General features: G+C 35.8%; 1 protein-coding gene across 1 annotated transcript in view; it reads left to right on the forward strand.

Moving 5' to 3' along the window:
• Positions 1–24,577, forward strand: part of LOC100521702 (melanoma-associated antigen B16-like) — a 287,354-nt gene that overhangs the window by 105,203 nt on the left and 157,574 nt on the right. Inside the window, exon 3 of the mRNA XM_085007602.1 lies at positions 14,459–14,679. The gene's annotated coding sequence lies outside the window, so the exon portion shown is untranslated. The remainder of the gene's footprint in view (positions 1–14,458; positions 14,680–24,577) is intronic.

Consider the following 24,577-nt stretch of genomic DNA (forward strand, 5'->3'; position numbering starts at 1 on the left):
TGTAATCAGTTACTCAATTCCTGAAAAATATTGTTTGTTTGAAATCCATTGTACTTATAGAATAATTAAGGAAAAGAAAGGTGGCATCTTTACAATATAGGATCTTCCTATCCACGTGTACAATCTACCCATCTAAAAATGTTAGCTGTTCCCATTTAACAGTGAACTTCTGTTAATTTCTCCAGTATGTCTGATATCTTTTATTAGATTTATTCCTGGGTGCTTTCTAAATATTGTCAACTTAATTTTTTTTAAAGAAAATAGTTAAGTCTACTTGGTAGTATACATTTTCTAATGTTAAGGAATGGCAATTGATTATTTGCAAAGTTGTGACTATGCTTTAAGCAAAACAGCATATGATTGTGCAATACCTCTGGGCTAGAAACAGTGGGGAGCTCATGCTGCCACAGGCTTGAAGAATATGGATGCAGCTGCTTGAGAGGAGCTGAGGATTCCCACAGAGGAAAGCAGGAGCTGGTGGGAGGGAGGTTAGGGGGAATGACCCAGGAAAATCAGTACTCTGCTTTCATACTTCTTTTGCTTTTCAGTTTCTTACTAGTATCTTTGATTCTTTCATTGACTGAACTCAACTCAGAGCCTGAGGACTAAAGAGGCTGTGGATTCAGACCGTAAAGAATAACCTCTGTCATGACTGTCACGGCTGTCATTCCTGTCATGGCTCAGCAGAAATGAATCTGACTAGTATCCATGAGGATGCGGGTTCGATCCCTGGCCTTGCTCAGTGGGTTAAGCATCCGGCGTTGCCGTGAGCTGTGGTGTAGGCCACAGATGCGGCTCAGATCTAGCATTGCTGTTGCTATGGCTGTGGCATAGGCCGGCAGCTATAGCTCTGATTTGACCCCTAGCCTGGAACCTCCATATGCCGTGGGTGCTGCCCTAAAAAGACCACAAAAAAAAAAAAAAGAATAACCTTTTAGGAAGGATCTAGAATAGATCTTGGGGGCAAAGAGATGGCACTCTTTAAGCTATTTTTATTAGAGGTCTCCAGAGAAGCAGAACCAATAGGCTGTAAGTATCAGCTTACCCAATTATGGAGACTGAGAAGTTCAATGGTCTGTCTGCAAGCTGGAAACCTAGGAAACCTAGTAGTGTATTTTGAAGACCCGAGAGCCAGAGGGCTGATTAGTGTAGATTCTAGTCTGGTTTGGAATGCCTTAAAACCAGCTCTAATAGAGCAAATTCAACTCTCTTCTACCTTTTTCTTTTAATCAGGCTTTCAGAGAGCAGATAATGATCATCCATACTTGGGAGGGCCACCTCTTTACTAAGTCCACTAATTCAAATGCCTGTGTTTTCTAGAAGCACCCTCACAGACATACCGGGAAATAAAGTTTAGCCAGCAATCTGGTCATCCCTTGGCCGAATTAAATTGACATAAAATCAATCATTGTAGTATTTTATACATATTAACTCAATTGTTACAACACTCCTATGAGGTAAATACTTTTATATTCATTTTATAAATGAAGTTACACATTAAGTAACTTTATTGAAGTCTCATAGTCAGAAAGTGGTAGAGCTGGACTTTTTTTTTTTTTTTTTTTTTTTTTTGTCTTTTTGTCGTTTTAGGACTGCACCTGCGGCATATGGAGGTTCCAGGCTAGGGGTCTAATCGGAGCTACAGCTGCCAGCCTATGCCAGAGCCACAGCAACGCCAGATCCCAACGCCAGATCCGAGCCGTGTCTGCGAACTACACCACAGCTCACGGCAACGCCCGATGCTTAACCCACTGAGTGAGGCCAGGGATCGAACCCGCAACCTCATGTTCCTAGTTGGATTCGTTTCCACTGTGCCACAAAGGGAACTCTGGTAGAGCTGGACTTTTAACCCTAGCTGACTGATTGCCAAATCCATACTCTTAAACATATTCCCCATAACATTACTAAGATGAATAAATATTGCACTATTCTTTCATAGCATATGAAATTTTGATTGAAATTAAATTGAAAATAGTATGGGGATACTTTACATATTTATGATATTATATCTTCCAAATTATAGTCTATCCATTTAGGTTTTCTTTAGTAATAAGCTTTGTAATTACCTGTAAAAGGATCTTGCACAACTTTTATTAGATTTATTCTTTGCTCTATAGCACAGGGATCTCTACCCAATATTCTGTGATAATCTATATCGGAAAAGAATCTGAAAAAAAAATTCTCTTAGCTGTATTTTTGTTGTTATTGTAAAGTTTTTTAATAACTATATGACCTATCTCTTTGTAGATTGGGTTGCTCTTTGCTTATTTATTTGTTTTGACCATTACCACAACATGTGAACTTTCTGGGACAGGGATTGAACCCACACCACAGCAGTGGCCTGAGCTGCTGCAGTGACAATGCTGGATCCTTAACCTGCTATGCCCTAAGGGAACTTTGCTCTTGATTTTTGTATATTAATTTTTTTCTAGCAAACTTGTCAAACTCTCACTTTAATAATATAAATTTAACTGTAGTTACTTTTTGGTTTTTATATAGACAAGTATCTTAAGTGAATAATGACAATTTTGAGTATACCTGTTCAATCATTCTATTTTTAGGTTGTTTTTTCTTTTTTGAGGTACTAGCTAAGTCCTCTAATACAAGGCTAAACAAAAGTGATAATAACTGGCATGCTTGTCTTATTCATTATCTTAAAAAGAATATTTCCTTTATTTTAGCATTGAATTCAATGTTTGCTTTTAAAAAAGTTTCTTTTTATACCAAATTTACTAATATATGTTTTTTAAATTAAACATAATTTAAATATTTCAGAAAGTCATAGGATTTTCTCTTTAATTCTATTGCTGAGATAAATTATATCCTTGAACAAACCTAATTTAACTATGTTTTGTGTTTTTTTACATTGCTTTTTTTAGTTTGTATATTAGTTCAGGAAACTAAAAGCAGACAGATGTTTGGTTCCAAGTGAATTATTGAAAGAGTTGTCTGTAGGAAGGAAGGGGAAAGAACCAATCAAGGAGGTAGTCTCAGGTACAGTTTTGTTTGGAGTACCCTTCCAGAGATTTCCTGCCTTGAGACAAATGGGCTAAGCTTTTGTAATTAATATCAGTTCATCAGTGGCTGCTCCCAGTAGGAGCACATGTGCAAAGCATGCAGATGAGGTCAGTTCTCCAGAGAAGCATTACAACAGCTGGAGGATGTGTGTATCAACTGGTAAAAGGGATCTGGTCAGGATACCAAAAACAGTTTCTAATTTATTAATATTTTATTTAGGATTGTTTAGATCAGGGGTCTGAAAACCCTTTTTTTTAACTTTGAAGAAGTTTATTTAATGTTTCTCTTAATCTCTAATATACTTACTATCATTTTTCCTCTATTATACATTCTGGATAATTTCTTCATATCAATTATTAATTTTTCCTCATCTCTATTTAATCTGTTGTTTAGCTGATCTTGAATATTCAAATTCAAATTTTACAGTATTTAAAAATTTTTAGATATCCCATTGGATTCTTTTTTTGTAATTTGTTTAGTTACTTTTATAGGTATTTGCTGGTATTTTCAGTTTCTTCTTTTATTTGTTTATTTGTTTTTTTTTGGTTTTTTTCTTTTTAGGGCCGCACCCGTGGCTTATGAAAGTCCCCAGGCTAGGAGTCGAATTTGAGCTACAGGTGCCAGCCTATGCCACAGCCACAGCAACACAGGATCCTAGCTGCGTCTGCGATCTACCCCGCAGCCCACAGCAATGCCAGATCCTTAACCAACTGAGCAAGGCCAGGGATTGAACCCGTGTCCTCATGGATTCAACTCAGGTTCATTACTGTTGAGCCAGGATGGGAACTCCCATCTTTGGATATTTTAAACATAATCATTTTATATTGTGCCTAATGTTTCCTGTGCATGAAATTTTTGAGTAACTGATTCTTTTTTCTGACTTGATCGTGATACCTTGTTTCCTTGTGTATTTTATGAATTTTTATTATGTCTATACTCCTTGCAACATTGTGTGTGGGGGGGGGCGTGAAGATTATTCTTCCAGGAAAGAGTTAATGTTTTACTTGCAAGTAGTGTGAAATTGAGCTGCAGACTCATCTGTTTAGGATCAGTGTGCATTTAGAAATTCCAAGGGAGATATTTTTCCTCCTCCAATGAGCAAGAGTTCAGTACAAGGCCTCAGTTTAAAAACTGCCTTCTGCGGTTGCTCAGCTCTCTTTAGTACTTTGAATTTGTTATTGACATTTGAGAATTCAGTTTTTCTCATTTCAGTGATGATTTTTAAAAGTTATCATATATTCTTTTGATTTTCCAAGGTAGGGTTGTTCAACATACTAATGGAAATGGAATCCTTGGTTTATTTAATAGAGTGATACATTCAGTTTCCTAATATACTATTGAAGATTTAATATTACATCCCTAAGTGAGATTGGTATATTGTTTTCCTTTATTATATTTTTTCTTTTTTTCATTTTTAAAAGTTTTATTCAAGTATAGTTTGATTTACACATGTTGTGATAATTAATTTCTGCTGTACAACAAAGTGATTCCATTATACATGTACACACACCCATGCTTTTTTGGATTTTTCCCATATAGACTATCACAGACTATTGGGTAGAGTTCCCTGGGCTGTACAGCAGGTCACCATTGGCCAGTCATTCAGTATACCACAGTGTGCATATGCCAACCCCAAATCCCCAGTCCCTTTATTATCTTTTAATTGGAATATCAAAATTACCCTAATTTTAGAAAATATATTGGGGAAATTTTTAGAATAATCTTTTTTCTGGGAAGGGCTTCTAGGTTTGTGGCAGTGCCCTTTTCTCCTGACAGGGACCTCTGGGATTTCATATCAGATGATGATTTTGATATTAATATCTAAATGTGGGATGTCTCTATCTTATGGGATACATGAATTTGGATATCTGCATGTGCATCAGAGCCTGTGATTTTGGCTTCTGAGAGAACTCAATTATTTCTCAGCGAGAAGACTGGGCAGATGACAATTGACCTTGCTGCCTCTCTGCCCTAGACAGTGTAGTTTTTTCAAAAAGTCCTCTTTAATGACTTTTGGCAGGCATTTCAATTCCATTTCCTCAATTGAACTCCATACAGGCACAAAACCATACCCGCTGTGGGCATTACAACTCCAGCCTCTTGCTACCTGGGCCTGTTTTCAGGTTTGATAACATCCTGAAGTACCATGGTATCAACCTGTAGCTTTAATTTGCCTTTCTGCTTCTGGAAACTAGGGATACCTTTTTCTCTACATATAGCTGAACTGTGAATGAACAGTTTTGTCCAGGATTTTTATGTTCCTGGAATTAGAGGGGCTTCAGTGCCATTCATTACATTGTGCTACGAGAGACAGCCTACCTTACCTTTCCTATGGGTTGAAGTGAGACTGTTGAAATGCCCAAATCTTTTATCAGCGATAGAGGGGGGAGTTGATACTGTCATTTTACCTAATGGTATCATATGGAAGAATGACCTAAGTCATTATAAAATCACACTATTCTAGGAATAGTGTCCTAAATGGTTTCCAAAGGCATTGATACTTTAATTTTCTCTTTTATGTCTTTTTTCCCCTATAATATCTACTTTTTAAACCCTGGCTTAATGCCCATGAATGTAATGGTTTTCACTTATGTCATTTTCTTATTATTTAATTTCATGTTCCTCAGTCCAGAGGAAATTTTATCATAAGATTTCACTTCAGTAATATCCTCATAAACCTGTTTGAAAAGTAGTGTGGTTTCTATTCTAACTGTTTTGTCACTATAGATGATAGTACCAAAGGAATTTTTTGTTTTTTTTTAACTTGTAAAATAAATTGATTTACACACACGCATACGCCATATATAAATATTTATCCACCTTCTAAATAATGAAATGGGTATCTTCCAATAGTGATAATATTAATAGAAAATTTTCTGCATTATAAAGAGAGTATTATCTCAGACTATGCTTACTACCCTTCTAAAGACACTTTTGATCTAATTGTTGCTGCTCCAAGCTTTGACTTCATCCAAAAGAAATTCACATGACAGAGTTCCCATTGTAGCTCAGCAGGTTAAGGACCTGATGCTGTTTCTCTGAGAATGCAGGTTCAGTCCATGGCCCTGCTTAGTGGTTAAGGATCCGGTGTTGCTGCAAGTTGCAGCCTACATTGCACATGTGGCTTGGATTCAGTGTTGTTGTGGCTATAGTGTAGCCCTCAGCTGCAGCTCTTATTTGACACCTAGCCCAGGAACTTCCATATGCCACAGGTGTGGCCATTAAAAAAAAAAGAAAAAGAAAAAAAATTACATGGTAGCATTTCTATATTCACTCATTGTTTTATAAGATCTTAATATATATATTTTAAAAAACACTATTTGGCCAATGTAAATTTACTGAGGTTATTCCATGAGAACAAACATTGATACAGGTATTGTATACTTGAAATTTGCTGAGAGAGTAGATGTTAAATGTTCTTAATATTCACACACAAATGGTAGCTATGCGAGGTAACAGATGTATTAACTTGGTTGTGGTAATCGTTTCACAGTATACATATATTAAATCATCACATTATATGCCTTAAATATATATAATTTTGTCTGTTATACCTTCATAAAGCTGAAAAAATTAAGAAATAAAGAAATCTTAATTTGATTAGATCTCAACCTATATAACACATGAACTGATATTGGTATTACCCAATTTTTAAAAATAAAGATTCTGTAATCTGTTGTGTATATCTGTGTGTGTGTGTGTGTGTGTGTGTGTGTGTGTGTGTTTTAGTGTCAGAAAACATACCCCCAAGAGAGGTACAGCTCATAGTTTTAGATACTTCAGTAGTAAATCATAACTGTATGACTCTCTAGATGACCATAGGAAGGTGAATTAGAAACATGTATATATTTAAATATCCAGTCAGCCTCAGCCTTTTATTAAAAAAAAAAGGCTACATGGTGCATTTCAAGTGTCAATGATGAATACTTTTCCATATGAACTACATCTAATGGGAGAACACATTAGTTGTTGAATACTAATAAATCAGCTATTCTTTGGAATGTTTCATTCTGTGTTGCATTTATAGAATAATAATCTTCTATAAATTGGGGAACATTTAACACATTAGTATCCAGAATACTCAATATTCGTCAGGCCATATGTGGCATGTTGGGTTCAGTTCTGGATACTTCATTTTAGGAGGCTCTTTGAAAAACTGGAATATGTTCAAAGGAAGCTGTATGGGAAGTTAAAATGACAATTTACATGGATTTAGTGAAAATTTGGGAAATGTCTAGCTTGGGGATCAGAACACATAGAAAGCATGTAAGAGTTGTCTTTAAAAATTGGAAGGTTGCCAATCATTCTTTCCACAGTCATTGAGCAAATATTCCACACCAGATATTGAGTATGGGGCTCTGAAGGGAGGAATTATGAATTAGAATGGGGTACTCTTTTCAAGAAATACACAGGATAATTATAATTCACGTTATAATTATGTAAATTCAACTCAAAATATTATCCTGAAAAGTGATAGGACATCATATGAGGAAGGAATTATTGAAACGTATTTTAGGTTGCCTCAGATTTTACAAGTAGGAATAATGGGTTAAATTATTTAGACATAGATTTTCAAGAACATTATAGGGAGGATCTTTCTGATGATTATATTCGTCCATTTTACAGAGACTTAACACTGAGGTAAGCTTATTAATTCATAGAATCATCATGATAATCATTTTGATTGATAGTATCATTTTCACAGATGAATCTGAGGCACAGAATGTTTAAGCAACTTGCCAAAAGGTCACATAGCTAGCAAATAATATAATTACGGTTTGAATCCAAACGGTCTAGCACTAGAAACTATATTCTTAACCACTAAGCTGCACTGCCTGTGTGGCTAGATAATTGGTCTCCATCTCGGGAAATTTTCTTGCACAATCTTCATGCATATTTGTCAAAAGTGAATTCTGCCTAGATTGAGAAGATGTTTTAGTGACCTTTGAGAACTTTCTATTTATTATGAGTCTGTGATGCTGCTGAGAAAAACTTATGAGTAATCAGTAACCAGTCATTAGTTCACAAGCTGAGAGTAATACATTGGACCTTTATTTTAAACCACCAGATCAGGAAATTCTACTTTTTGATTTGTAGTTAGGATATATATCTGTATATCCCTGTTGCTTGGCAATTAGTGTTTTTATCTTCTAGACAGCCCAACTTTTTCTTTGATAAATCAAAACACTGCATGTCTTAATATTCTACAGCCTGAGAATGTATTTCTCATGCCATACAACAATGCTGCACTGCTTATTGTTCACCAATGTGTTTTCCTACAATTTTCCTTTTCCTCCATGCCTTAAAGTCTCCAAGAGCAGCTGTTCAGCCAGTTTCCTGACATTTGTCTCATAAAAAAATATGTTTGAAATTCATTGAACCTGGTTGCAACAACCTTTTTCTTATGTATTGATGGACTAGCACTCTTCTAAGGGCAAACCATTGAAATTTTTAGTCTTAAAAGAGTACTTTGTTTTAGCTGCTTGGTGAAGTTGCAAAGTGGTGAAGTTATTTATACATGATATTCAGACGGCAAATAGGTGATGTTGTTAAAGGTAATACTGAAAGGGCTAAAAAATAGTGAAGAAAAATAAACGTTACACCTAGATTAAGATATCGTAATGAATCAGTCTTTATAAACATTGAAAGAATTTTTCAAAACTATGGACAGAGAAGTGGTCTGAATAACATTCCCTGAGATAGATGGAGACAGACTAGTTTTCTACAAGGACACTCAATATTACTGATGTCTCTAAAATCTATCTTTAGCATATCTGTTATTCAGGAATATCATGTCCTTTAATTTTGGAAAAGGATATATACTTTCTTAGATAAGACATTTATTTCCAAAAATTTAAAAAATATACTGGGAGTTTAACATGAAAAATTCATAGAATGGATTCTTCTAATATTTTCTTAAATGGAATTCCAAATACTTACAATGAAATAAAACTCCCACTAGTTCATCTGTCAGACTGCAAAGTTTACAGTGATCACCCCAAACTACTTAGGTCACTGTTTTCTTTTTCACTATAACCTGCAATTATTTACTGATTAAAAATTGCCCATATTTCATAGCTACAAATTAAGGCCATATCAAGTATGGATAAAATTAAGATGCAGCAGATACTAAGGTGGGATGATAAAACTTGATTTTATCCTATTCTAGGTAATTATAAGCTTTAATAATCAGGAATTTATACTGTTTATATTGTTAATTAACATTATTGAAAACCAACAATGATGGTAATTATTTTTGTGTGAAGGACACAGTCCTACATAATAGATGAGCAATAAATGTCTGTCATTTTATTTGAAAAGAAATACTTAAAGATCATTGCAAGACATTTTATGTTCACTTATTAGGAAGCACTATCATTTGGCAAGTTAGGCCTTCTAAATAGTGAACTAAGTTATGACATTTCTCTTAGCTTCATTTGCCCCATCTGTGAAATAGAGCTATCACACTTGTTTTAACTAAGTCTCAGGAGTTGTTGTAAGTAAGGCTCAAGCAAATTACTTTATGAAAAGGAGATTTCATAGATTTTATAGATCATTAAAAATGTAAGGTCCTATTTTTATTAACACTAGATGGGTTTATATTTTTCTCTATTTTACAAATTGCTTTAGGATATTAATCTTATAAAAGCTAGTTAGCCCAGCTTTCACATCCATTTATTTATTGTGAGGCAAGGGATGTTCCATAGAAGAGATTTTGGGTCACTGCATTTTTTTAAAGGTGAGAACACAGTGTAGAAGCATCATAAATATTAAACGACCATATAAGATATTTGGAAGTATCTATTGAAATACGTTGCTATGTCTCTAAAACACCCTTTAGCATACTTTGAATTATTAATAGATGTTTGAAAAAGTACTGACAGTAATGTGAGGCTCATTCATATCTTTCAGAGCCTTTGGAGTTCCTGGGGATAAATGAGTGCAATTCTAAAGAAGTATTTAAAAGAGTAATTCATGCAGTTTTCAATAAGTCATCACTTTGTGAGAATATTTCATTTTTGTCCCAAGGAAAGGTTAATAGGAATATGGTATGCAGAAAAAGAAAAATCAGTGATGACCAGCCACCCACTTATTCATGATACCACATGTGAATTCAAGTTTACTTGGATGACTTACCTTCTCAGGAAAGGTTTTTCACTTGTAGAAATGAGGATGACATTGAAGCTTAACGGAAAAGATCTGTTTGACTTTCTCTGATCAAAAAGTCTTCTGTCCCACCCTTCACAAATAGGCATCAATTATATAGTAGTGCAAATACCATTATTTAATTATTGCTAAACTGGAAGTAATAAGAAATTTGACCAACGTAGTATTGAAGGAAGGGAATCTAAGAGAGGAACCAGCCCTTCCTAAAGGGAAAAAAGTGACCAGAGTGAATGCAGGAAAGCTTGAAACCTCAAGAAAGTGACAATTTAATTATGCACCTTTGCCATGGAGGAGATGAAATGCTAGAAGAATTGTTAATAGCCATGCATTTTAAGTCCCTGCCCTTTGACTATGAAGTATTACAATATTATCCCAGTATTATAGATAAGGCAACTTTACTAAGAAGTGGTTAGAGTCACAGATTAAGTGGTGGAATGTAAAGTGATGAAGAAATCAGCCTATGGATGTTTAGAGAGAATCTGAATTCAATAGTTGGAGATATGCAGTCAAGTGTCAACTAAGGTATTTAAGAATTTTCTCCCCTGGGCAAACAACCCCTGCCTCATAGATCCTGATGTGCTATTGGACACATACCAGGAGCTCTACACATGCATGTTATTGGTTCCCTTTCATATAATCTTTTGAAGTTTGCTGAATGTTCAGAATCTCCTCTCCTGGTCTGAGTCTCAAAAGAGACCCCCCCCCCCACTGCAGACCACAAGGTCAGTCATCCCTGATCATCTTAATTCATGAAATGAAATCTGTGATTTTAGTGTGTTAAGAATTGACGTGTGGTGGGTCCAAGCCTCTGGCTGGAATAGTCAATCTCTTTTTCCTTCCTAAAATGCAATTTATTTTTTTAATGACAGTATAATTTATTATTTTAATAGCTTTAATTGAGGTATGATTAATATATACAAAAGCTTCACATATTTAATGTACACAATTTGATGAATATGAATATATGCATACACTTGTGAAACCATCACCACAATCAAGGTGATAGACATATTTGTCACCTCCAAAAGTTTCCTTGTGCCCTTCCTCCCCCTTTTTAATATGTGATTTCCCTTATTCATATGCAATTAATATTCTTAATAATTTTTTGTATTTTGGAGGCCTATTATTATGTTAGTAGTAGGGCATATGATAGGGAAGCTTTCTCTAATTCTGATTAAATCCTAATCTATAGCCACACCTACAGCATATGGAAGTTCCCAGGCCAGGGGTCAAATCAAAGCTGCAGCTGTGGCCCATGCCACAGCCACGGCAACACCAGATCTGAGCCATATTTGCAACCTATGCTGAAGATTGTGGCAATGCTGGATGCTCAACCCACTGAGTGAGGCCAGGATTGAACCTGAATCCTGATGGACACTATGTCGCATTCTTAGCCCACTGAGCCACAACGGGAACTCTTTAATAATGTTGCTTACATTCATATAAAAACACTTTCAAATATGGTATATTTTTATCCTTTTATAATCTAGCCATAAGGAATTATTATTTTCAATGAGTTTTGAATTCCTCCTAGAATTCAAAGAAGGTATGATTTATTCAAGCATGTGAGGCTGAAACAGAGGAAAAGCATCAGGACTAAAAGTCAGCTCTCATAGTTTTAAACTTCATGCAGACCCTTCAACACTTGAGAGACCAGCTGCCTTTAGCACGATGCTGACAAGTTGATGTAACTGTCTGCACTATTCTTAGTACAAAAGAATGCACACCTGCTTCTCAGCTTTATAAGATGTCTTTCCCAGGGCAGCTTCCTGCATGGAGTGCTGGAAAATGTTGCCCATTGACTGACTGTGCCCTATGCATGCAATCACTTTTAAAGGCTGCAACTGTTAAACACTATAGGAGTTTCTTGAAGTAGTGGGTGAATATGTATTGAAGTTAACTAAGTTTACTAAGTTTCATGTTACCCAGTTTGGACATAATTACAATTCCTTTTTTTCTCTCCTAACATATCATTTGTTCTTCCACTACAAGTTTGTTATATCTATTTTGAGTTGTGGTTAATTGTGGACATAGACAGTTACTTTCCAGGACTGGAAACACTTCAAGGAAAGACATTGTGTCATATTCATAGGGATTAATAAACTGACTTACTCAGCATGGATATTAAAGTGCTGTGGCTTTTGGGAAAATGTGTTAATTTTTATTATATTTAATAGATTTTATTAGGTTCTAATTCTCAGAAAGATGCTTCCGACAGTGTTAGACCCTTCCAGCCTTAAATGCTTCAGTTAATTTCTGCCCAGATAAATTCTGGTGTAGTAAGGGGGCAAAAGTACAGAAATCTTAAAAGTCTAGTTTCCTGCATACATAGCCCAAAGACTTAAGGGAGTTAGGATAAACTCATCAATGCACGTATTCAAAGAATTCTCATTGGGTTTTTTCTATTCTGTTTCAGATTTTTTTTTCTTCTCCAGCTCATACCATCCCTTCCCTTAGCTCGCATCCAATAAAATCCTACAACTAAGAAGTCTTATTAATCTTATTTACCCTCTTTCCCCCTCAAAATATCTGACTACTTTAACTTTACACTTTACCTATAGGCCTGGCATGGAGTAGGATATTGTAAAACTGAGTTTTCATATTAATTCAATGGGGAAGAGCACCCAGAAATCACAGTACTATTTATAGAATACCATGGAATATCCTTCTACTAAATTCTGTTAAAGGAATTTAAATAAATTCACTTTCTTAAAATATTACTTTGTACACATAGAACATGTAAGAAGTGTTATTGTCTATACATATTTATTTATTATTATTTTTTCTTTTTATAGCCATACCTATGGCATATGGAAGTTCCTGGGCTAGGAACTGCTGGCCTACACCACAGTCACAGCAATGCTGGATCCAAGCTGCATCTGCGACTGCACCAAAGCTTATGGCAGTGCTGGATCCTTCACCCACTGAGCAGGGCCAGGGATTCAACCCACATTCTCATGTATGCTATGTCAGGTTTTTAACCCGCTGAGCTGTGGTGGGAACTCCAAGTGTATATATTTAAATAAATATTTTTTTCAAAGTTTTGCCATTAATATTTATTCATTACTTGTTTATTCAGTTTTTTCATCCACTTTTAAAAAAATTTTTATTATATTTGATTTACAATGTTCTGTCAATTTCAGCTGTATAGCAAAGTGACCCAGTCATATATATATATATAAACATGAACACATATACACATATATGTATACATAATGTGTGTGTATATACATATACATATATATATATATATATATATACACACACACATTCTTTTTCTCATATTATCATCCATCATGTTCCATCACAAATGATTGAATATAGTTCCCTGTGCTAGACAGCAGGACTGCATTGCTTATCCACTCCAAATGCAATAGTTTGCATCTACTAACCCCAAACTCCCAATCCATCCCATTCCCTCCCCCTCCCCCTTGGCAGCCACAGACCTGTTGCCTGTGTCCATGAGTTTGTTTCTGTTCTGTAGATAGGTTTATTTGTACTATATTTTAGATTCCACATATAAGTGATATCATATGGTATTTGTCTTTCTCTTTCTGACTTAATTCACTTAGCGTGAGAATCTCTAGTTTTATCCATGTTGCTGCAAATGGCATTATTTTGTTCTTTTTATGGCTGAGTAGTATTCCATTGTGTATATATACCATATCTTCCTAATCCAGCTCTGTCTGTGACCTACACCACAGCTCATGGCAACCGCTGGATCCTTAACCTACTGAGTGAGTCCAGGGATCAAACCCTTATCCTCATGGATACTAGTTGGGTTCATAAGCTGCTAAGCCACAATGGGAACTACCATTTGTAGACTTCTTAATGATAGCCATTCTGACCACTGTGAGGTGGTACCTCATTGTAGTTTTGATTTGCATTTCTCTAATAATTAGTGATGTTGGGCATTTTATCATGTGCTTTTTGGCCATCCAAATGTCTTCTTTATATATATATATACACACACACACACACCCATGTATATGTGTGTGTATCTATCTATCTATCTGTCTATCTATCTATCTAAAATCTTTTCTATCCTAAAAATAGGACTTTTATTTTTATGGGGGAGATTTCCAAAAGTGGGATTACTGGGCCAAAGTTAACATGAATTTTAACTTTTAATATATTGTTATGGGTTGAATTGTGTGTGTCCCCTAAAAAATTATGTTGATATCATAACCTGTCTTTGTAGATGTAATCAAAATAAGATGACGTCATATTTGAATTAGGGCAGGTCCTATTCCAGTGATTCCTGTTGTTATAGGAAGTGGGATGTATGAACAAAGACATGGAGAGGAGAGGCCTTGTGAAGACAAAGGCAGAAATTGGAATGATCCATCTAAAGCCAAGGAACATCAAGGATTGACAGCAACCACCAGAAGCAAAGAGGTCCTGTGAGAGAGCATGGCTCTGCTAGCACCTGGATTTTGGACTTCTCACCTCTCGAACCATTCATTCTGGGAGTTGGCTGCTGATGGCTCACAGGTGAGTCCTTCCTTGGGAGTTACCCTTACCTGGAGAGAACTGCATCAAACAAGGTTATAGCCCCATCTTGCAGGTCAGCAACAAGACCAAAATTGCTTAATTTGTCTGGTCTTCTTGCCATTATTCAAGACAACTCTGAAGGGCTATCAAGCTTCCAAGCTCCCCTTGGCATTGACTGAGGCTTTTGTTATAGCTACTGTGCCTCAAATTGTCTTGCTGCCAGTCTTGTTTTCCTCAACCCCTCACAAGAGTTGATAATAGGAGAATCTCCAGTAGCAGTACTGCATAAACTTCTCAGAGTCTCTTTCCAGGAAAGTGTAGCCTAAGACAGTGCTTAAAATGGGGCCTGGTAGACATTCAATAAATGCTTAGTATTATTGTGAACTACTCTTGTAATTATCATAGATCTCAGATAGTGCTGAGTCCTTTCTGCTGACCTCAAAGTCTGCCCTATAGTAGAATGGTGGGGTTCACTCTTTGCTGGACTCTCACATTTGCTTCATATATATATATATATATATATATATATATATATATATATATGCCTTGTGATTTGACTCTGAGCAGAGTGATGATGGAAGAAGTTTTACAACTCTTAACACAGGATTTCTCTACCTGAGCATAATAATGGCATTTATTATGTTAACAGTGTTAAATACCCATCAAGAAGCAGTAGAAGTAGGCATTTGTATTTTGAAATTCAGTGCTCAGTATGTTGAAGGCCACATTGGTGCATGCCACCAGACAGACGCATTTGATGCCAAAAGTTAATGGAAAAAAATCACACGGAGTTAAAGTATTGAGCAAATACTGGTTAACATTTCTAAAAATTCTGAATTTAATCATCAGCCTCCTCAGTCCAGCTTATAGGAGGCTATATTGAAATCTGTGTGTGTTGGTGTGAAATCTGTGTGTGTTGGGTAAGTGTAGATTATTTGAAATATATAAGCAGGTATATTTTGTTCAACATGTGCAGCAAGGAAGTAGTAAATCAGTCAGTTGTGTGGCTATCGCGGATAATTGAAGATGGATGATGGTACCCAAATTTGGTATGAGGAGAATGGAGTATTTTTCATAATTTGACTTTTTTTCCTCCTAAATTGACTACCTGTCCCAAAATGTTCTCAAAATTTTCGGAAGTATCAGAAAAACCTGGTAGCTTAATAGGTAGACATCAACATGATTCTTTAACTTTGTTATTATTATTTTATTTAATTTTTAAATTTAAGCTCATAAGTCATCAACATTTAAGCTGTTTCAGTCCAGTTATTCTATGGGCAGTGAATCAGAGGGTCTTTTGTCACAGCATTTATTTGTACTGAAAGGAAAACTTACAGTACATGAGAGCATTTTCCATACATCCTTTTGAAAGCTCATTAGTAAAGTTTGGCTGTATGTTCCTCACCCCGGTGCTGGAATTTAATGGTTTAATTATGTCACCAATCAATTAAATCTGTATTAATATTCCTTTCAAGAATCCCTAGAATCCTCTGCAGTGCTGAAAGGACAAGGGAGGCTGATAGAACAAAAAGGTTATATACTGACCCCAGGAAACATAATATTTGCATTTTGTATCGAGCATTTCAAGGGGAAAAAAGTAAAGCCAGTGCCTTTAATTATCTAAACTAGATGTGTATAGATGATGAGGCAAATGGGGAGTAGGATCTGTAGTCTCTACCAAAATACTGGATGATATAAAAAATGAAATTCTCAGTTAAACATATTGTCAAAAGAGTACACATTTATTACCTCTTATATACAGTTTAATAAAAAGCATTTTGATTTTTTAAAAATAAAATTTACAGTAATAATTAAGCATACAAATGTGGCACCTGGAAGCTTCACAGGTCACACAAATTCCACCATAAGATAAATTGATATACATCTTGCCTGGCATTTGACGCACATTTAAATTTTTAAGAGGAAAAAAAGAATTGGATAAATTATTTCAAAACACTCCATTTGTCCCTAAACAGCAGTTTTATGTCATGAATAGTGTGCATGGGCCCTGGAGACCCAACAGAGCTATCTTCATTGGCAGATTTGCCTGAAATTTGATGTTTACAACTATCCTCCAGTTTGGACCCCTTCAAATAAGAGAGAAAGGAGTCAAGAGGAGGGAATTAGAAGAAAGCTTTGGAGTGAAATACAGTGGATTTAGAAACTATGTGATTGTTAGTACAGTTAATCTCAGGGCCAGGAAGTTCTTGCAGAGTATACGATGTATGGCATATACCAAACCAGAAATTAAAGAATCAAATGTAATGTTCTCTGTGTGCCCTGTCTGTTCTTTAAAATCAGAGCTATAAAACTGTTGAACTGGTACATTAGGAGAACAGAAAGGTATAGCGTGATTGAGAATCCTCCCAAGGTCAGTTCAAAATTGGCCTTTGGGTTTTTCTCCAGGTACACATCCTCCTACAGAATGTGGTTATATATTTGTGTCTAAAGGGTTATTTTTTATTAAAAAGAATCTGAAATGGATTTTAATAATAATTCTGGTCCATGTTCTTCTAAAGAATCTGCATGGAGCCTAGTAGGAGTGGTGGAGGACATGATATAATTGCAGGTCAGCAAATATTCAGTAATTGCTTGTTGTGAAGAGGGAGGGGGTAAAAATCAGTATTTATGGAGTGTCTAATGCATGCTGGGCCTATCCTAAGAAATTCTACACACACCACCATATCAGTTACTCCTCAAAACAACCAGTGGAGACCTGTATTTGGGTCCTAATTTTGACAGCTGAGAGAAATGAGGTTTAGAGAGTCACAAGCTGAGAAGCAGGAGCCCCTTTTAGTGTGATATAGTGTAAGCACCCCCTAACATCATGAATGAATCTGTAGACTTATTAGAGAGAAGAGACACAATTATTTAGAATAAGGCATTATCTAATGTCAGAAGGGACATTTTTCTGACTGGGAATGTTGACATATCATCTGGCGTACACACATTATGTTGTGTTTGGGAGAAATAGAAGTTCACAAAGAACTGTTTATGTGTTCAGGAAACATTCAGTAGACGAAATGGGATTCAAACTCAACCAAATGTCCTTGAAAGCCTAGTAGAATTAGCATTTCCAGTAGTGGACTGCTCATGTCCAGAAGTCTATAGATGGATAATTAAAGGTGGATTAGGCAGAAAATGGTTGACTAGTGTGATTGTAAAGGTTTAGCTGGAGGAAGTGCTAACAGTAAAAAATTCAGTCTATAGGTATATTTCAGTTTGTATTACCCTTTTGTTTAGTATTTGTATAGTATTTTTAGAAGAATCAACTGAGGTGTTCCATTAATCTGACATGGAAAAACAGAGAGGAAGAATAATTATGGACATGAGAGGGGAGACAATGTGGGTGATGTCAATAAAAATTTTATGAACCATATATTTTTGTTCTGAATTTGCTATTGAGAGGTTTTTGAAAAATTTTTTTCTTTTTTTCTTTTTATGGCCTCTTCTGTGGCATATGGAAGTTTGTGGTCTTGGGGTTGAATCAGAGCTATAGCTGCCGGCCTATGCCACAGCAACAGCAACACCAGATCTGAGCTGTGTCTGCCACTTACACCACAGCTCACAGTAACACCAGATTCTTAATCCACTAGAGAGGCCAGGGATCAAACCTGCATTTTCATGGATACTAGTCAGGTTCGTTACTGCTGAGCCACAGTGGGAACTCCTATCCAGCTTTCTCATCAGTTCTATAAGTGATGAAGGTTCTCAACTTCCTTTTTAGTATTTTCATGACAGAGAGTAAGGTGGGCCCAGATATTTCCAGAGTTATATTAAATTGTCGGAAATTTCTAATTGAGCCTAGTGTTTGTATACTCAATGACAATTTTCCAAAGATGACTTTGGGTGAGTATAGTTAACTTTTATTTTAGTTTGGGCAGATCTTTTTGAAATTATATCATATCAAGGGGGAAGATGTTTGGCAGCTTAGACATATCCTAAGTTTTATGTTCAGTGACAGCCATAAGAGACAGCTTGATTCATACTCATAAATCCTTTTTTGTTTTTAATTCATCTTTACTATGGTATAATTGACATATGACATGATATTAGTTTCAGATGGCCAACATGATTAAATATTTTTACATATTGTGAAATGATCACCACAATAAGTCTAGTTAACATTCATCACCATACATAGCTACAATTTAAGAAAATAAATCCTTGAATATCTTTTAAAATTCTAGCATAATTCCCGTCAAAAAGTTCTAAGATTCTTCAGGTTTCTTTGATTTCAAGGCAGTTTGGTAATGGGAAATAAATGCATTCTCCACATGTCATCTGCTCCATTCACATGTCCAGTTTGTATCTACATACCTGCACTTCTGTGAATAAGCACCCTCTCTTATATTCTTGAATATTCTTTTAAACTTAAAGCTTTAAGTTCATTATGTCACATTGTCTTATCAACAAGAAAGTAAAATCTTGTAAACCACTGTGGGTTCAAGAGTCCTTGAATTCCCCTTGAAGACTTTGGTTTATGAAAGTACCTCAATAAAGCTGTTCGACCTTAACACTTGACTGCATTTAAATAAGCAAAATATCCAAACTTCATCTCAAAATCTTAAACATAATAAACGGAAAATGTAGAACACCACTAACATCATGCCTGCAATGATGCAGCCTGAAAACTGTGCCACATAAAAGTTCTGTGACAAATGATTTTATGACAGCCAGGTACATCAACCTTTTCTTTTGACATGTAACTTTATTTAAAATGTTTCTACCTTTTAATATAGGCATTAAATCTATGACCAGCTGAACATGTTTCTTCTTTGTTTAATCTGAACTCTAAAAATTTCATACCAACTTTGTCATGTGTGTTATAACTAGTGAAGTAATGTTTTCCTAATACCCCAGATGGGCTGCATGTGGCTTTGGGCCATATACTGCAGTGTCCAGACTGGAAAGACATGGAGTTATATAAATAAATCAGGGTTTATTTGGAGACAGGTGAGTGAATCATTTGACTGTAGAATAGAAATGAACTATTGAACTGAAGGTACAATGTGGAAGAGAGTTGCCATTTGTTAAATATCTTATATATATGCTGAGTTCTCTTCTAAGAACTGCCAATGTGTTTATATGCCAGAGGTTTACATTATCTCTTCCTAACAATAACTCTTAAACAAAGTTATTATTGTTCTCACTGTATTCATTCATTTTAAAATCTTCATTAAGTGCCTTCTATATATCTGGTACCATTTGAGTTTATGGCGATACAGGGTGAACATACTCTCAGCCTTATGAATAATGAAACTGAACTTCAAAACATTTAGGTTATTTGCCTGTATCTGTACAATTCTTAGCAGAGCAGCTAAGATATTCAAACTCAGGATGTTGGGGCTTTTCTACTACTATTCCTGCTTTTCTGCTACAGAGCAGAGAAGCCAGTTTGAGAAATCATGAAACTGGAAATTCAGGGCCAGCAAAGCCATAACTTTGTAGCCACTGAGCACAATTAAATAGCCCAGAGATCGTGAATAAAACATTTTCCTAACCTATCAATTGACAGTTTATCTAATGCCCAACTACAGAGGAAGATTGGAATGATTAAATTATCTTTATAATTCTAATTGTTGTTTTATTTATTTAATTAGCTCTCATGTCCTGGGTTCTGGGGTTACAAGGATGACTAAAAGAGGAGGCTTGACCTCAAAATGTCAGTCTAAAAACGAGGAAACAGACATATATATATAAGCAAACAAGTGAGTAAATGAGTTTAGTTGCTGTGATAGAAATCTCTATAAGTACAGTGGAGCATTTTGGAGGGAGAAGTAAATTCTAGCTAGGAACGATGGAAGGAAAAGAATCAGAAAAACGTTATAAGATCTAGTTAACAGTTTACTAAGGATTGAAAGATGAGTGTTCACTAGGTGAGCAGGGGGGAAAGGGCAGAATGAATGTTGAAAACACAAGGTTGGGAAATCAAACACAATTTAACATGGTTGGTGGCTAAGTATTCAGGGACTGATGTGGCAAGGGATTTGTCTGGAAACATAGCTGAGGTGAGAAGGGGTCCTTTATTCTGCAGAATAAAGTGGATCATTGAATGGTTGACCAGTGATTCTTATCTGCTGCCCACTGAATCTTCTAGAACCACAACAGGATCCCATTTAAGCCTAATTCAGTTAGAATATGTGAGCTTCTTAGGTAATTCTGATATGCAGCCAAAGTTGAGAATGTCTGGGTTACTAAATTAGTCCTATAACACTTTATGTCCACACTTGCATGTTTCTTTAGCTGCAAGTTTTAAGATAAATTGAGTGGAATTTTGCAAGGGGAATGAATAGGTATGAAAAGGTCAGGATGTTAAAAGTAGATGTTATGCTGAGTGAAATAAGCCAGACACAAAAACACAAATACTGTATCATCTTACTTATATACGGAATCTAAAAAAAGCTCATAAAAGCAGAGAGAATGGTGTTGTCAAGGGCTTGAGGGGTGGGGGAAATAGGGAGATGTTGCTCAAAGGGTACAAAGTTTCAGTTATGTGTAGGATAAATAAGTTCTGGAGATGTGCAGCATGGTGACTATAGATAATAATACTGTATTATATACTTGAAATTTACTGAAAATAGATTTTTTCTAGTTTATGGAGATATAATTGACATATAACATTTTATAAGTTTAAGGTATAAAATGTGTTGATATGATAGACATATATTGTAATATGAACCAGTGTAGGGTTAGCTAACACCATCATGTCACATAGTTACCATTTTTTTTTTTGTAGTGAGAACGCTTAAGATCTACTCAATTAGCAATTTTCAAGTTTAAGGTATCAGCTACATTCACGGTGCTATACATTAAATCCCCAGAACTTATTTACCTTATAACTGTAGTTTGTACCCTTTGACCAAGATCTCCCCATTTTCCTTACCCCCCCCTTTTTTTAGATCTTTTTTTTTTTCTTTTTTAGGGCCACACCCATAGCATATGGAGATTCCCAGGCTAGGGGTGGAATAGGAGCTACAGCTGCTGGCCTACACAACAACGCCAGATCCAAGCTGCGTCTGCAACCTACACCACAGCTCATGGCAATGCCAGATCCTTAACCCAGGGATCAAACCCGCAACCTTATGGTTCCTAGTCGGATTCATTTCCACTGCGCCACGAGGGGAGCTCCAACAGTAGATCTCAAGTGTTCTTTAACACCTACACACTGGTGACTACGTGAGGTGTTAGATATGTTAATTAGCTTGATTGTGGTGATTTCATAATATGTATGTATATCAAAACCTACTGTATACCTTAAATATATACAGTTTTTATTTGTCAATTATTTATCAATGATGCTGCAAAAGATTTAAAAATGAAGTACAGGAATTCCCGTCGTGGCTCAGTGGTTGATGAATCCGACTAGGAACCATGAGGTTGTGGGTTTGATGCCTGCCCTTGCTCAGGGGGTTGGGGATCCGGCATTGCCATGAGCTGTGGTGTAGGTCGCAGACGATGCTCGGATCCCGCGTTGCTGTGGCTCTGGCAGAGGCTGGCGGCTACAGTTCCGATTGGACCCTGGCCTGGGAATCTCCATATGCCGCGGGAGTGGCCCAAGAAATAGCAAAAAGACAAAAAAAAAAAAAAAAAGTACATTATGTGCCCTCCCAGGAAGATGTTAGAAGTGGCAGGACACAGCCCTTGATGTGCAGGGCTGTAGGAATGAATGATAGTTTTCATTTTCATGGCTGTGGTACTGTTACCAGGTTGAGGAACACAAAATTGGAAAAGGATTTTCTGAAAAACAGTGAACTCTCCTTAAGATGGTAAATTTGAGACTTCTCCAGGATATCTAGGTTGGAATGATTATTAGGCAGTTTATGTACTAGAATGGTGCTTGAAAGAGGTCTGAGCTAACAATAGGCATTTGAGAGTCACTGTGAGCATGGATGAGATTGGGTAGGGAACACATGTATAGTGACAAGTAGAGCCAAGAACAGGATAATTTGGCTAATGCTGCTTTAGCAGACTGAGCTAGTGAGACCTGCAAAGGGAACTGGAAAGATCAGAGAGGTAGAAAGAAAATTAGGAGATAGAATTTTTTAGATGGCTTCAAGTGGTGGGTTGACTTGAGGGTTATTACAGTTTTAGATGTGACAGGGTCTACTTTGAGGCCATAATCAGCTAGTGATTGACTACGCAGGAAATCAAGAAACTTGGCAAATAGGAAATTGGATAAGAGATCCATATGTATATAGAAGCTCTCTAGGATGATGCTGGAGCTTGATATAGAGAACAGAACTATTACTCAGGTTCTGAGGTCCATAGCAGGTCAAAGAGAATGATAGAGGCCTATTTAGATGTGATCAGAAGATTTTTTTTTTTTGCATCAAAGGGTTGCATATTTCCCTTAGAGTTGTTACAAATTTCTCAATATTTCACATTGGAGATAATGAAAACTAATTTTTTCATGAGAAGAACTATAAACACATGAGAAGCAAAATTATCTAGCCACTGGACAACATCCCTATAGTTCTCCAAACCTATCCCATGGTTTCACACCTTTGTACCTCCAGACCTGCTGTTCCTTCTCTGTTCCTACTATTCATTGCCCAGGTTTATTTATTGACTTTTTTGTTTATAGCTTTTTATTACATTTTAAGATAAAATTTACATATAATGATGTTCAAACATATTAAATATACACTTTTTGAGTTTTGAGAGACATATATACTTATGTATCCCAAATTCTCATCAAGGTATAGAATATTATCATTGCTGCAGAAAGTACCCTCATACTCTTTCCTAGTTCAACCCTACTCACACAACCCAGAGGAAATCACTGTTCTGATTTTTTTTTGTCACCATAGATTAGTTTTGCTTGTTCTGAAAATTAAGACCATGAATAAATTCATTGTTTTATGAATAGGCACTGTTTATAGTTTGGGGTTCTTATAAATAAAACTTCTGTGAACATTCATGTAAAAGTGTTTTTGTGGATACTTGTTTTCATTTAACTCAGGTAAATAGTTAGGAGTGGAACTGCTGGGTCATAGAGTAGGTGAATGTTTAGTGTCATAAGCAGCTGCCAAAGCTTTTTCCAATGTAGCTGTACCATTTTGCACTATCATCAACAGTTATGAGAGCTGTAGCTGCTCCATCTTATGGTATTATTGTAATACCATAATACTTGGTGTTATCAGTCTTATTAATTTTAACCATTATGGTGGGTAACTCCTTGGGGCTTTAATTTGCACTTTTTAAAGACTGGTGATGTTGAGCATCTTTTTATGTGTTTACTGGCCATTCATATATTTTATTTTCTGAGGTATCTGGTTAAATCCTTGCTCAATTTTTTTCACTGGGTTCTTTTTGTTATTGAGTTGCAGGAGTTCTTTTTATACCCTGGTTACCAGTTCTTACCTGATGTATGTTTTGGGAGTATTACCTATCTAAAATTTTTAAAATATTTTCATTTAATGAAATTTTTATTTTAAAATGTATAAAATAGTTATTTGTAAAATTGTATTATAACAACACTTAACATGAGATCTACCTTCTCAAATTTTAAGTGTATGATACATTGTTAACTATAGGTACAGTGTGGTGCAGCAGTTCTCTAGTGTTTATTTGTTTTGCTTAATGAAACTTTATGCCCATTAGTTAGCTAATTCTTGAAAATCAAATTGAAGTGTGAACTCTACACGTAAGTCCTCATATCTTAGCCTTATCCCTCTTTGTTCAAGATGCCTTTCCTTCTGCTACTGTTTCTCCTTTGTTGTAGTACTTACTTCATGTTATTGTAAGGTTTATTCCTTGAGTATTTACCTTATTAGATGAAAAAATTATTGAAAACAGGGCATGTGTTGTTCTAGTCTGTATTTCCTATATCAGACGTGGAGTTGGACTCATAGTAGATAATTGAAAGTTTGAATAATAGAATTTGTATTCTCTA

This window comes from Sus scrofa, chromosome X, assembly GCF_054392235.1.
Source record: "Sus scrofa isolate SSC_HxYL_T2T_F1_AM1 chromosome X, Sscrofa_HxYL_maternal_Yorkshire_Landrace_v2.0, whole genome shotgun sequence".
Taxonomy (NCBI): domain Eukaryota; kingdom Metazoa; phylum Chordata; class Mammalia; order Artiodactyla; family Suidae; genus Sus; species Sus scrofa.